Source organism: Acipenser ruthenus, chromosome 11, assembly GCF_902713425.1.
Source record: "Acipenser ruthenus chromosome 11, fAciRut3.2 maternal haplotype, whole genome shotgun sequence".
NCBI classification, from domain to species: Eukaryota; Metazoa; Chordata; class Actinopteri; order Acipenseriformes; family Acipenseridae; genus Acipenser; species Acipenser ruthenus.
In genome coordinates, this window is record NC_081199.1 from 20,464,045 (window position 1) to 20,478,567 (window position 14,523).

General features: G+C 44.7%; 1 pseudogene; it reads left to right on the forward strand.

Annotated features, from left to right (window-relative positions):
- LOC117426748 (aryl hydrocarbon receptor-like) overlaps positions 1-14,523 on the forward strand; it is a 168,125-nt pseudogene that overhangs the window by 118,366 nt on the left and 35,236 nt on the right.

Genomic DNA, 14,523 nt, shown 5'->3' on the forward strand with positions numbered 1-14,523 from the left:
ATATTTAGTTCAGTTCATGAGTTAAATGCTTAGATGTTGAAATGGATCTCCTTCCAGTGACTGATGAGTTAATAATACTGACTCGTACTGACCTCTTGACTGCAGAGCTTGCTCTTTAGTTGAATGGTAAAATCTTTGTCTTTGAACCATGAAGCTTGTGGTTCATGTCCAGCTCCAGCCTTGTCTTTCCATTCAATTTAATGGAATGAGATGCCAAGCGGATGAGAGCATTTACTGCACCAGGGTTGTCACTAATCAGATAGTTTAGCATGAATTTACTGTCTTACTGCTGTGCTACATATATAGTACTTGGTAAGGACTTTATAGTTTTATGTAGTTATTAAGTGCCTATTAAGGGACTGTTTTAAAGAATGTTTTTTCAAAAGAGATTAATAACATTCTCTTAGGTTAAAAAACTCTTTGGAAACTGAAAGTAAACTTCTAACATTCTTTCAAAACAAGTTGGAGAATGTTTTGTGAACAACAAACTTGATTACAGAAAAAAACTTTGTGACTAGAGCCTTTAGTGGGGCCGGTGTAAGGATACGTGCAAAGTGATTTGCGCCTGCAAAAACCTTTGCTGCCAAAAACCACGTTTAGCTGCTGTAAAGTGGGACTTTAGCAGTTGCAAAAAATGCGGCGTATGTAAAGCGCAATGTTTCTCAAATGCGCTTTCAATCAGCACAGTTCATGCTGCTTGCATTCGGTTTCCTCATACTGCTTCTGTTTTTGTTAGCTGCTATTGGCCACATTAACGTCAGTATAATCACTGCATGTTGATTGGCCGAGTTAGATTTCATTTTGGCATGCGTCACAAATCTCCACCCATTTCGCTTTGTGTCAGTGCTCATTCGTTAATCAACGAGAGAAGACCTTAGCAGTGCAACATGAAAACAGCGGTGTGGAGTAATTATCTTTATTATGAAGTAATAATTATTTTCTTTAGTGAGGCGGAGAAACTATCTGAATATTCAAACAACCATTGCTGCACATGAATGTGAAGACAAAAATCCACGTCAGTGTTTGCCATAAATTACATAGTTGATAAGTATTAGAAATAATTATCATAACGCGTTTTGCCTTGCACCAATTTACCACATTGCCAGAATTTGCAAAACAGAATCAACAAAGTGCTGCTTCAGATTTGGTAAGCGAGTCAGAATCGGGATAATGATGTAGGTGTGCTTCACACTTTTCAAACACTGGCCCAACTTGCAAGTTACATGTTAAGCATAGTGATCAACGTTTTGTTTTGTTGTGATCCTAGTATTTTCTATTATGAGGACTGTAATAAACAAAAACCAGAACGGTGAGGTGTTTTTTTCATTGTACAATGCCCCCTTTTCTAAAACATTTTGAAGAGTTTATTTAAGTTAAATGTGAGTTTTCACTTGCGTGTACAGCTTAAAAAAGACGGAAGTAAACCACAATAATTACTTTATGAAAATGTGTCTTTGTTTCTTGTGCACAAACCAGAATACCAGGGATAACGAAAGTCTTCTTTTATACTGTTCCACTTTTAGAGTGGCCAGGTCCTGTTGTAGGTGAGTACCCAGGGTCTGGAAAGTATGGGGATGATTAATACTATGGAGATTAAAATGGCCAAGAACCTCATTAGTAGTCGTAGTGCCTGTTACATAAAAAGTGTATGGGTATTTTAGCCCCTATTGTGTATTGCTTGACTTAGACCTTTTTGTATCATTTTGTCAAAGCACAGTTGTTTTTTTTTGTACAATTTTTTATAACATCATCCCTTTTTTTAGGATATCTTGAAACAAAACCCTCGCTACAGCAGTTACTGCATAGTGTAATATTTCTTAATGCTTGTCATTTAAGGTTTAACTTAAGTGATATTACAGTACATGACTGAGTGATACATTCAGAGGATGCAAAGCTTTCATTATTTTCACCTTCCTTGTTTATGGTGAATTGGTTATAATTGATCATCTATTTTTTAAGGCTTATTTTGTATTTATAAATGTATCATGTACCAATATGTATACATTTTAAAAGTATTTATTCATTGGCACTCAAATTGTCTACATTTTTAAATGTTTACACCCGACTGTGCATATGAGTACCAGCACTTTTTTGTTGAGAATTTTAACCCTGTATACAAAATTCACTTTTAGAACTGAATCATAATCTGTTTTGATAACCGCTGCAACCAAAAATAGGATTTTGAAAAAGTAGACGCAAAAATAGGGCTAACAAAATAGCCTTGTGTTTTCACCTGGGTATCGTTGGAGTTCTTACACTAGTGATGCATTAGTTTGACTTTCCTCAGCAGGCACACACAAAAGCACAGGCTTTTTTCCCCTTTTCTTATTTGGCAGCTTTGTCTTCCAGCAACAATGGGGAAAACTGGCAGGCCAGGGCTAGCATTTCTGTCAAAATTCAGAATAAGAAAAGAAAATTACTTCAAATCAGCAGCTCAGATCTAACTGCAGAAAGGTTGGTAATTGACAAATAATACCCACTTGCTGTTATAGCAGTGCAGATTATATTACTACTGCATAAAAACAGTGCATTTTTGAGTGACTGGTTTTGTTTTATAATTTTATAATATGTTTTATAGTCATCCATAACTTTAAAACACAGAATGATTGGAAGTCACATTAGTCACTGCAGCCAAGTTACTGTAGAATAAAGGATGGAGGAAAACTATCCTGACTACCTCTGCAGGAGAAAACAGCTTGCTTCAGCACCATTCAAATAATGAAACACTAACATCACGTACAAAACAATATTCATAATATCTGTGATTATTTTAGGAGAGATTGTCAGTCAGTGGAAATATTCTTTTTGTTCGTCTAGTTGGCAAAATGTAAATTAAGACGGATCTTCATGAAATTGGCATACCTGATATGACTTTTTTTTTCATGTATTTGTTTTATTGAATTGACGTGTAATAGCCCCATATGGACACTAGTGGCTGTAGAATGAAAGAATCACCCATGACTATAAGGGTTTGAATTCCAGTGATATCTGTCCAAAAACATTCCACATCCCCTGAGCTGTTGTGGGGAGACGCTAATAAGTTAGGGGTGAAACTAAGACCAATATAAACCCAACTCTGTTAGTCAGGGCCTTGAGGAAAATGATGTGTGTGTGTGTGTATCCAGTTTCGATAACAGGGCCGTACAGATAAAACATGTTTTTCTTATCTGAATATACCCTCTTCAGATAATGCAGTATCTTTAAGGAGTATGGTTACAGTACATAAAAGTGTAAAAACTAAAACAACCCTGTGCTTTCTTCTCCAGACGGATGTTATGCACCAGAGCGTCTTTGAGCTGATCCACACTGAGGACCAGCAGGAGTTCAGAAGGAACCTGCACTGGGCACTCAACCCCTCCAGCCTCTCTGAACCAGAGGAGTCCACACAAGGTTAGTGCAGCCGCATTGCTACTGCAGGGGCCCTCCGCCAGGCATTGGGAAGGTGCATCTAGAAGATCACATCTTCCACAGCCATGCTAAAGGTTTTCACTGGTCCCCATCAATCTACTGTGCTGTTCAATGGGATTTCCATTTGCTTCAGTTTCTAGCATCTTTTCCTTGTAAACAGCTGATCATAACTGCATCACTGCTAAGTTGGTTCCTGACCTTTCTACACATAGTTGTGTGACAGGATAGCCAGGTGTCTAAGGCGATCAGGAGGTAGGAAGGTGACTCAGAGCTGAAGAACTGCAAAAGTTTATTTCTCAATTCACTGGGCATGAGCTGGGGGGGAAAGATAAGGCAGAAGAAGCAGCAAGGAGCAGTTAGTAGGACAGAATGTGGTCACCGACTGGGGCCGACGCTGTCGACATCCCAGGGGCGGAGGACCCGGCAACCGGAAACAGGATAGAAAAGAGGTCACCGACTGGGGCCGACGCTGTCGACATCCCAGGGGCGGAGGACCCGGCAACCGGAAACGGGATAGAAAAGAGGTCATCGACTGGGGCCGACGCTGTCGACATCCCAGGGGCGGAGGACCCGGCAACCTGAAAACACATATGAGGGTTAGACTTGAAAAGCCACCCCTCGGGAGGAGATGAGAGAGGTACCCAGCATTTGAGGCTTATGTAAGGGGCGCTCGTAAAACCCCTGATTGGCCGAGACATCACGCTGCCTGGGACCTGAAAATAAGGACAGAGCATTGAGGTTAGTATAGGACTCGGCACGAGTGACCACGTCCTGAAGGGAGGCAGAATAGAAGAGAGCCTCGAGTGAGATGAGCGCAGGAGCTGCGACAGGACAGAGTTTGGCCGGGGGTCCGCTCTGACTCACGCGGTGAGAACCCCTGAAGGTAAGGGAGGCGGTGCCTAGCCCTGAGGTTGGGGAAGTGAGCCTCACTTGCCCCCCAAAGGATGGACCCCCGGCACCTACGAAAATTCCCACACCGTGAGACAAACAAGACGGAACATGCCAACGCATAACATAAACAAACAAACAAAAGACCAGAAGGACGAACAAAGGGGAATTAGTAAATTTGTTAATGGGATGTGACTGTGTATACCTGACTATGTGTATACCTGCCGCTCAGTGGAGAGGAAAAAACCCCCTCGAAGCGAATTTAGGGGAAAACCTCAGGTGGCCCCGGCGAACAGGTAGCCCCCACTCCGGGCATGCTAGCAATTTTAAAATGGGCTGCTGCTATATCGAAGGGAGATGAATGGACGTAATAGTCTACTGCGGAAGAGGACCAGCGGCCCATGGTCTTGATCAGACTGTGATTGATGCTGGCTCTTGCAGCGGAGGTAGCTGCACATATACGAAATGAATGGGGAGAATACAGCTGAGGAGGGAGGCCTGTTCTAGAAAGGAGGGAGGAGAGGTGGGCTGAGAACCAGTGACGAGTGACAATAGAGTGAGAGGAATCGATAAATAGAGGGTCCAGGGGGGGATGGGATTTCCTGATGGAGAGATATTTTGCCATTGCAGAGAAAGGGCAGATAGAGGATTCGATCCTTGAAAGCTGGATGAACTGACCACGCCGGAGTTGATCTGTCTTTGAGATACGCAGCCGGATTACGAAATAGGAGTTGCTAATACAGGAGAGATCGCAGAGACGAATACCCGTTGCAGGGAAGCTTGAAGCTGAAGGAACTGCGAATTCTGAGCATCTGAGGAAGCCGAAGAAGGCTGTGAGGCAGATGGTTTCCATTAGGAGATCTTCGTATGGGGAAAAGCAACCTTTCCGAAGAGTAGAGATGAGGGAATGGAGGATATCTGTTGATATAGGCAGGCGGGAAGGTGCAGCAGGGGGGGAGCTTTTGAAGATTCCGCGGAGAGTCAGACGAACAACTGGTATGGAGAGGATGGTGGGTGAAGGCACGGACATGATGCGGTAGTGATATTGTATTCCTGAAATGTAAGATTTGATGGATGCTGGGGAAAGATGGAGAGATTCCTTAGCATGGACGATGAAGGCCAGGATCCAATCTTGATTGAAGGGAATAGGGTGGATATGATTATGAGCACAGAAGGTTAGGAATGCTGACCAGGCCGTAGAATAAGAAGCTCTTGAAGAAGGGGCGAGGGCTGTAGACATGTAGTTTTGAGCGGATTGAAGGAGGTTGCGGAGGGTAGGGTTCAGTCCAGAAGTAGCTGATGAAACTGTGGGGTCTGGAGGGGGTTTGGGGAGGCAGATGGAACCAGCTGACGGAACTTGGCTACCTGTAGGCGAGAAAGAGCATCCGCAGCATTATTATGGGTACCCGGAAGATGACGAGCTTGTATTAGGAAGTTGAGAGATACAGACGACCATATGAGACGACGGAGCAGGCGCATAATGAGGGGGGATGAAGAACGTCCTTTGTTGATGATGTGCACTGTGGGTTTGTTATCGCTGAAGAAAAGAATTGATTTTCTTGACCATTGGTGACCCCAGAGGGCAGCGGCCACCGCGATTGGATAAATCTCTAGAAGTGCCGTAGATTTCTCTTGAGGGGGAAGGAGCTGAATTTCAGGGGGCCAAGTGCTAGAGAACCATTCAGGAACAAGGAACCCGCCGAATCCGATGGATGAGGCGTCAGTGAAGAGGGCAAGGTCGTGCTGAAATGAAATCGTCGTAAAATAGAGAGAGGCCATTCCAGTTAGTAAGGAGACTGATCCACATCTTTATGTCTTTCCTGGCTTCAGCTGAAATTTTCACGTGAGAATTCATATTCTTGACCGTTGATGAGAGGGCTAGGAGACTTGAAATAAATGTTCTGCCCTGGGGAATGATGCGAATGGCGAAATTGAAATGGCCGAGGAGAGACAGGAGGTCCCTCTTCTTAATGAAAGAGGAGATCTGAAAATTGTTAATGAGTGCAAGTAAGCGTTGGAGTTTGGCAAGAGGCAGGCTGGCTTCGAATTTCACTGTATTGAGTGTGATGCCGAGGAATTCCAGGGAGTTAACAGGGCCGATGGTTTTCTCTTGAGAAAGAGGGACACCGACTGAGGAAAAGAGGGTCTTTAGCTGATTAATTGCTTGGGCTGGAGGATCTGACGGGGGGGAAATAAGCAGAAAGTCATCCATTAGATGGAGGAGGAAGGGGACATGATAGGAGTTGAGCAGAATCCAGCAGAGGGCTTCTGACAAGGAATCGAATATTTTTGGGCTACTGCGGCAGCCGAAAGTGAGCTGGGTGGAGAAATAGAACTTGTCTGCCCAACAGACTCCGAAAAGGTGACGGAGGGAAGGGTGAATAGGCATGACCTTGAATGCATCGGAGATATCGGCTTTGGCGAGCCAGGCTCCGTGACCTGCAATTTTGATGAAATGAATGGCATCTGAGAGCTTAATGTAGTGAAGAGAGAACTCCTCGCTTGAAATGAGGGAGTTAATGCTGCGTGTGCAAGCGCCCCGAGGAGCGGATAAGTCAATAATAAGGCGTTTCTTGCCGGAATACTTACGAGTAGCGATGCCTATGGGATTAATGCGAAAGGTAGTGAAGGGGGGGGCTGAAAAGGGGCTGACCATGAAGCCTTTGTTGACTTCGGCTTGGAGAAGGGAACTGACGACTTGTGGCTCAGAAATGGCAGAGCGGAGATTTTGACAGATATGAGACTCCGAAGGAATGTGAGAAATGCCAGTAAAAAAGCCATTTGTAAGTCCGCTAATTAGATAAGAGACGAACAGCTTATCTGGATGATTTTGTAGCGCATTAGCGAGAGCCTGGACGTTGATAGGAGTAGAAACTTGAAGTAACTTTGATTGTCACTTCGCTGTAAGAGGACATATGGAGCGTGAGTGGGCGTCGTTGCAGAAGCTGCAGGCATGCAGGTACTTGCAGGTTTTGCTGAAGCAGGCAGAAGTATTAAAGTTATTGCATATTTGCCTGCCACCTGTAAACTTGATGGGACGGCCATAGATATCTCTGGCTTGAGATCTGGTGGGAGGAGCTGAAGCATGGATGGAAGCAGGGGCAAGATGTCTTGAACTGAGAAGAGAAGGCAAGGGATGATGAATGGGTTGAAGAGAACTAGCTGCTGTCTTAGGGCATAGATAAGAGGAGTGCGCTGTGGAGGCACATGCGCTGCAGGCGTTGGGACGAATTCCACTGAAGATCCGGGTGAAAAGATCTGTGTCGGAACGGGACCAATCAATAATACGGTTGTCGGCTGAGAGGGTGGCAGCAGCTTTGGCTGAGAAAGCACGGTGGTATTGATAGAACAAAGCGCCTCCGTAGCGCACGGCCAATTCGACAACCAAAAAGAGATACTGATTTAACTCTTGTAATCTGTGCGGATAAACAGAACAGAGAATATCGCGATAAATGGAGAAAGCGAGGACGAATTCTCCCACGGAAAGGCTTTTTTGAAGACGTGGGTCGCTGGATTTTAGAGTGACCGAAACGTCTCCACAGTCAACCACTCTGTGATCTAAAAACTCAGAAGAAGCAATGAGAATAGAGACAAGATTAACATCCTTGCCTTCGATTATTTGCTTTCTAATTTTTGGTGAAATAGAATGGCTGGTAATAGCACGGGGAGAAGAGGAACTTGCTACAGTGGCTGAGGAGAGATTGAACTCTGGAGGAGGAACGGGGGGTACTGAAAAAGACGTACCAAGGGTATAAGCAGGAGTGCTGGAACTGAAGGCGGGTGGAGCCAAAGCAGGATTTTCCAGTTTGTCAAGACGGGCGCTGAGAGCTAGCTGAGAGTCTATAATGGGCTGGAGCAGAGTTTGCAGCTGATTAAAAGTGACTTGAGGGGCGCTGCTGGAGGAGGGGATGGGCGGGGTGAATGATTGCGGCAGATGCTGTGGCTGCGTTGACTGCGCCGCCGGGGGAGCTGAGCTGCGAAAGCAGAGTCTTGCGTATGCGCAGCAGGAACAGGAGCAGAAGAGGAGGGCCTGACGGCTGAGGCCTGCAAGCGGGGGGGGGAAAATCGGCTCGGCTGACAAGGCTTCACAATAGGTAACAAATAGGGACATGCGATCTCCGCCGACGGGAATAGGAATGGACTTTTCAAAGAGTACTTTCAGCAGCTTAGGTGTCGTCCAATCTTTGTAGTGGAGCTGCGGTAGGGGCTGGCTAGCGGAACCGCGCTTTGGGCCCCGCTCTTGCCTAGCTGAACGCCGGGTGGAAGCAAGGTTGGCTGACGGGGCTGGCGCGGTCACGGACCGGGACGAGGAACGAAATGCCTGACAAAGACGGACCGGTGGAGGGGTCGGAGGCAGGAACTCGTCTGAGTCGGAAGGGAATGCGTAAGCTGAAAGCTTTTCCATTTGGAAGCAGGTAAGACTGCGCGTATTAATCTTGCGATGGTCTATTTTTTTTTTTTTTTTTTTTTTCGGGAGTAATGCGAAACACTACGAGTCAGGATTCAAAAACGAAACACTAGACAGAAAAGGTGCAGGTGATCAGGTCTTAAATAGTAAATAGAACTAATTAACTGGAAATTAGAAAATTGAAAGATTAGAGATTAGCGGCCCCCCCAGCTCCACGCCCCCCGAACCTCGCAAGCTAACATATAAAAATGGCAGACAAAAGGACAGCTCACAGAGCCAAAATAAAAAGGTTAAACAGTTCAGTCATGCACCACAAATAATGAAACAGAAAATCCCTCACCCAAGTCTCACACTATCACATTGAGTTTTAAATCTAAACAGAGGCTTTTGTCTCTCTCCAGGCAGCTCCAAAAACAATCTCTCGCAATGGGGCTTCTCATTAGCATCAATTATCTAACTTGGGAACAGTCACATTCTCATGTATTTGGCAGGGGTAGGAATTAACCCCATCCCTGCCAACCACCACCACCAACACAAAACACTATTTACAAGCAGGACTCTGCCCTGCCACAAGGTGTCTCTAGTGTTTAGTAAGTTTTACCTTGATTTCGATTTGATTGATTCATCTTGTCTGCCATCTTTTACAATACTTTACTATTTGTAACAAGCTTGGGGCATAAACTGGTGACCACTCAATGAGTGCCTAAACCACTGTGTAAAACAGCTCGGTCCATGCTGATATATTGGTGCCGTGACCATGGCCTTGTAGACTGGCTGCAGACAATCACCAAGGTTAAAGGGCGAATAGTGTAATGTGGAGTGTTGTGTGAAGCATTGCCATTTCAGATTCTGACCCCTGTTGATGAGATGAGGTTAAAAGCTCTGTAATCACACCTGAACTTTTGTAGTGACCCTTTCAAGATTTCCATTACAAGAGAGTAGATGTTAAAACTTCATGCTGATTTGAACTCGGCTCTCGCCAAGATAAGCACCAACTAAGACGTAGCTTTACAGTAAACTAATGTGATCCATAGGTGTCTCCATCCATTTGCGCTTCCTTCCATATGATGATGTAGATATCCTTCTGTCTGTCAGGTGTTGATGGCTGAAGTGTAATGCTGGCTCCAGGGATCAGCTTATTTTGCCTCCCTAGCGCATCAGCACACACAACGGCTGTGATGCTGGCTCCGGGGATCAACCACAGTGCGGTCTCCCCAGTGCATCAGCATGACAACTGTCTGGATTGAGCTAAGTAGGGTACATCTCTGGGGTCTTCAAGTAGGCACCTTCCATCCTCTGTGTTTCGTCGACTAGCCTACGACACCTCAAGAGGGCTCGATGGTGATTCTAGCGTCCCAGAATCACCCCCCTCCGTCCCCCACTCAACTCAGCCCAGCTTACTTACCTGTATATCAGTGTTTCTTTCTTTCTATTGTGCTTGAGATCTCCAGCCAGAATCTTTCAGTCTCAACCACAGCCAGTTGCTGCTCCTCTCTGCTGCTTCAGATAAGTTCTTCACTGTGCAACGCAACTCTTGGCCACTGAATCCAACGCCTTTGAGAAACCGGGTTGTAGAGAGTGCCACAAATCCTCGACAACCCAACTCCACTGGGTAAACCCGGACTCTCCATCCTCGCTGTTCCGCTTCAGTGGCTAGTTGAGCATACTGCAGTTTCTTCCTCTCATACACCTCATCTACAGCATCCTCCCATGGCACTGTTATCTCTACCAGGTGAACAAGGCGTGCTGATCCAGACCACAAGACAATATCTGGTCAAAGGTTAGTGGTGGCAATCTCAGGTGGAAAAATAAGCCGTTGACCAACATCTGCCAGCATTTTCCAGTCTCTAGCAGCTTCCAGTTGTCCTGGGCGAGGATTGGTTTTAACACCTTTTCTAGGTGGTTGCTCTCCTGGACGGAGAAATGTTGTCTTTTGTGTGTAATGTTTTGATGGAACAGGTGGCAACTTATTGGTCATGTTACGCTTGTCTTCCAATGCTAAGGCCAAACATCGCAGCACCTGGTCATGGCGCCAAGTAAACCGTCCTTGGCTAAGAGCCACCTTACATCCTGTCAAAATGTGCCTTAATGTTGCAGGTGATGAACACAAGGGACATGAGGGATCCTCTCCTACCCAGAGGTTTAGGTTCTGTGGTGATGGGAGAACATCATATGTTGACCTGATGAGGAAACTGATCCTGCTCTGTTCCATTGACCATAGGTCTTGCCAGCCAATCTTGCGTTGTTCCACACTCTCCCATCTCATCCATTCTCCCTGCTTGGCCTGGGAAATGGCCTTTATACACCTCATCCTCTCCTCCTGCTTTTGCACCTCGTTGACTACCATCTTCCTCCGTTGAGCTGGGGCTGCCTTGTGCCATGTAGGAGGAGCTGAACTGAGACCAAGACACCCTCTTCCATGCTGAACTTGCCCCATGATATCACCAATTCGAAGGGCAGCGTTTGCATCCTCCACAGCTTTCTTTGCCGCCCACTTTCTTCCAGTTTTCAGCACAGGTGCTGCCTCCCTTACGCATTTGTCACGTGACTCTACTAATGTCATTTCCAGTCTGACCTTGGCGCACTTAAACTCCTCGGTTAGAGTGGATGCTGTTAGCTGCAGTATTCCTTTACCATAAAGTCCCGCTCTACTGAGGCAGCGTGGAACTCCCAACCATTTCCTGATGTATGAACTGATACAGGCTTGCAGCTTCTCTACTGTTGTCAAAGAAACCTCATACACAGTCAGTGGCCACAGCAACCTCGGCAGCAGACCAAACTGAAAGCACCAGAGTTTTAGTTTGCCTGGTAAAGCGCTGCTGTCTGTGCTCTTCAACCCTTCCACTGCTTGTTGTCTAACTTTTCCCACACAAACTGTGTCCTTTAGATCCCCGTCGTACCATCTCCCAAGACTCTTCACTGGCTTCTCAGACACTGTTGGTATTGCCTCACCGTTAATGAAGAACGTTTTATCTACTACTTTACCTTTAATTATAGAGATGCTCCTTGATTTAGTGGGCTTGAATTGCATTCGTGCTCATTCAATGTTATTGGTTAATTTGCCCAATAACCGATCAGTGCAGGCTACTGTTGTAGTCATGGTTGTCATGTCATCCATGTATGCTCGAATTGATGGTAGTCGCATTCCAGAAGCCAAGCGCTCTCCTGCCACTACCCATTTTGATGCCCTAATGATTACTTCCATTGCCATGGTAAAAGCCAGTGGAGAAATGGTGCATCCTGCCATTATTCCAACCTCTAGGCATTGCCATGTAGTGCTGAATTCTGAAGTTGAAAAACTAAATTGCAAATCTCCAAAGTAGGCTTTCACTAAATTTGTTATTGTCATCGGTACACTGAAAAAATTAAATGCTGCCCAAAGAAGTTCATGTGGCACTGAACCATATGCATTAGCCAAATCCAGGAATGTTACATGGAGCTCCTTCCTCTCCTTTTTAGCTGATTGAATTTGTTGCCAGATCACATTGATGTGTTCTAAGCATCCTGGGAAACCTGGAATGCCCGCTTTTTGTATTGAAGTGTCAATGAAGCAGTTCTTTAATAGGTAAGCTGACAATCTCTGAGCAATAATGCTGAAGAAAATCTTGCCTTCTATGTTTAATAGGGAAATATTGTGAAACTGACTGATGCTTGTAGAATCTTTTTCTTTAGGTATAAAGCCTCCACCTGCTCGGCGCCATGCTCTTGGTACAACCTGTTTTTCCCATGCCACTTTCATCAATTTCCACAGGATTCGTAGAACTCCTGAAGCACTCTTGTACACTCTGTACGGAACTCCATCAGGCCCTAGGGATGATGAAGCCCTTGCTTTTTTCACAGCTTGCTCTACTTCTTTCCACTTAGGTGCACAGTCCTCCATTTGGTATTCTGGTGGATTGATAGTATGTGTTTGTATGTGTTTCCTCCAAATAAAAGCGGGGATCTCAATTGCTTCGTCAGGTGCAATCAAGTCATCACATTCTTTCCTTACTCTTTCTTCAACAGAAATGCAGCCGTTAATATAGATTTTATATTAAACCTGTTGTTCCCCTTGTATCAGTGATCAGAATTATCTTCGTGGATTTAATTTTGGATTTGGTCTGCAAAAAGGCTCTGATCGCCTAATCTCTTGTGACGGAGTGCCTTGTGTTATTATTGTATATCTTGTTGTGGTTGTCACGACGATGGGGGTGATTATTTTGTAAATATGTGTATTCTTATGGTGATGGGTGTTATTATTGTAATCTGTGTTGTATAGTGTGTGTGCATTTTGTTAGCTGTTTGTTATTATAAAGGGCGTACAGAACAAGAATGAATTTATGTTAAGTGATCTTTGTAAGAATGTGTGCTTGAATGAAAATCCATGTGCGTGTGTTGGGTTATAGGAAGTGTCTGTTTATTGTTTAATTGTTCACGTGCGGTTGGGTAATTGTGTCATTATACTTCACGGTGTATTTAAGGGGAATGGGTGCCAGGTATGTGAGTTGAGAGTCGAGAGTCGTGTGTTGTGTGTGTGTGTGTGTGAGAGAGAGAGAGAGCGAGAGCGCGAGCACAGAAAAAATAAATAAATAACAATTGCTATTCCCGCTGGTTCACACCAGCGTGATACTTGTTAGTGTGTTTTGTTTATTTTGGCTATTGTGCCGTTTCTCTTGTGTTTTGTTTAAAAGAGTGTTTTCTTTTGTTTAAATAAATGTGAGCCCAGTAGCTCACATTCCACGCCGAGTGTTTCTGAGTGTATACTTTTGGTCTGACCACACCCGCATCAGCCGTCCGTCACACTCTTTAAGAGGCAACAGTAGCGGAAGAACTTGAAATATTGAACACATGCTTTTGTTTAAATTGGATGCCGCGCATTTGTCTAATTCATTTAATATTAAAATGAACCCCCTGACATGTAATATATAAAGTATCATCACCCTTTTCAAGTCAGAGGGCTGAAGGTTGGTGCTCAGGTACTTCCATATCCAGGAATGTATTGACATTTTACAGATCTCAATACTGTCTTCATGGACCATTCGGGAGAACAGACCCCACCCCAACTTACAGTACCTGAAGGAGTAAGAGGTTGTAATCAATGTGCAGCAGGGCTGGGGCCATCCACGTAATGAGTATGCTTTTGTGATTGTTTATTGTAAATAAGAGTGTAGTGATTGTATAAATAACAACAGGGTTGTGTTTACCAGCTGCAAGCTCCTAATCAGCAGGTGGGCATGGTGCAGCAGAGTGCCTGAATAAAAGGGTCCCTATCATACAGGGCAGCAGTGTGGAGTAGTGGTCAGGGCTCTTGACCGGAGGGTTGTTGGTTCAATCCCAGGTGGGGGACACTACTGCTGTACCCTTGAGCAAGGTACTTTACCTAGATTGCTCCTGTAAAAACCCAACTGTATAAATGGGTAATTGTATGTAAAAAATAATGTAATTATATGTAAAAACAATGTGATATCTTGTAACAATTGTAAATCGCCCTGGATTAGGGCATCTGCTAAGAAATAAATAAATAAATAATAATAATAATAATAATAATAATAATAATAATAATAATAATAATAATAAATCTGCTGCTGCTGCTGCCGAAGCATATGTCCGTCTGTGCTGCTGAACGACTGGGTTCAGGAAACGAAGCAAAGGTGATCGTGTGTATATTTCGAGGTTGGGAGGTAGTCGGGGGTTTGTCCCGGGAGAATAATCGTGTGTATATTCCAAGGTCAGAGTTGGATGAGCTGCCTGAGGGACAGGGAGTTAGTTTCGGGATAGTAGGTCCCACCCAGTATTGCAGACAGGTGTGTAAGCGGGACCTCCATTTGTTAACGGAGTAA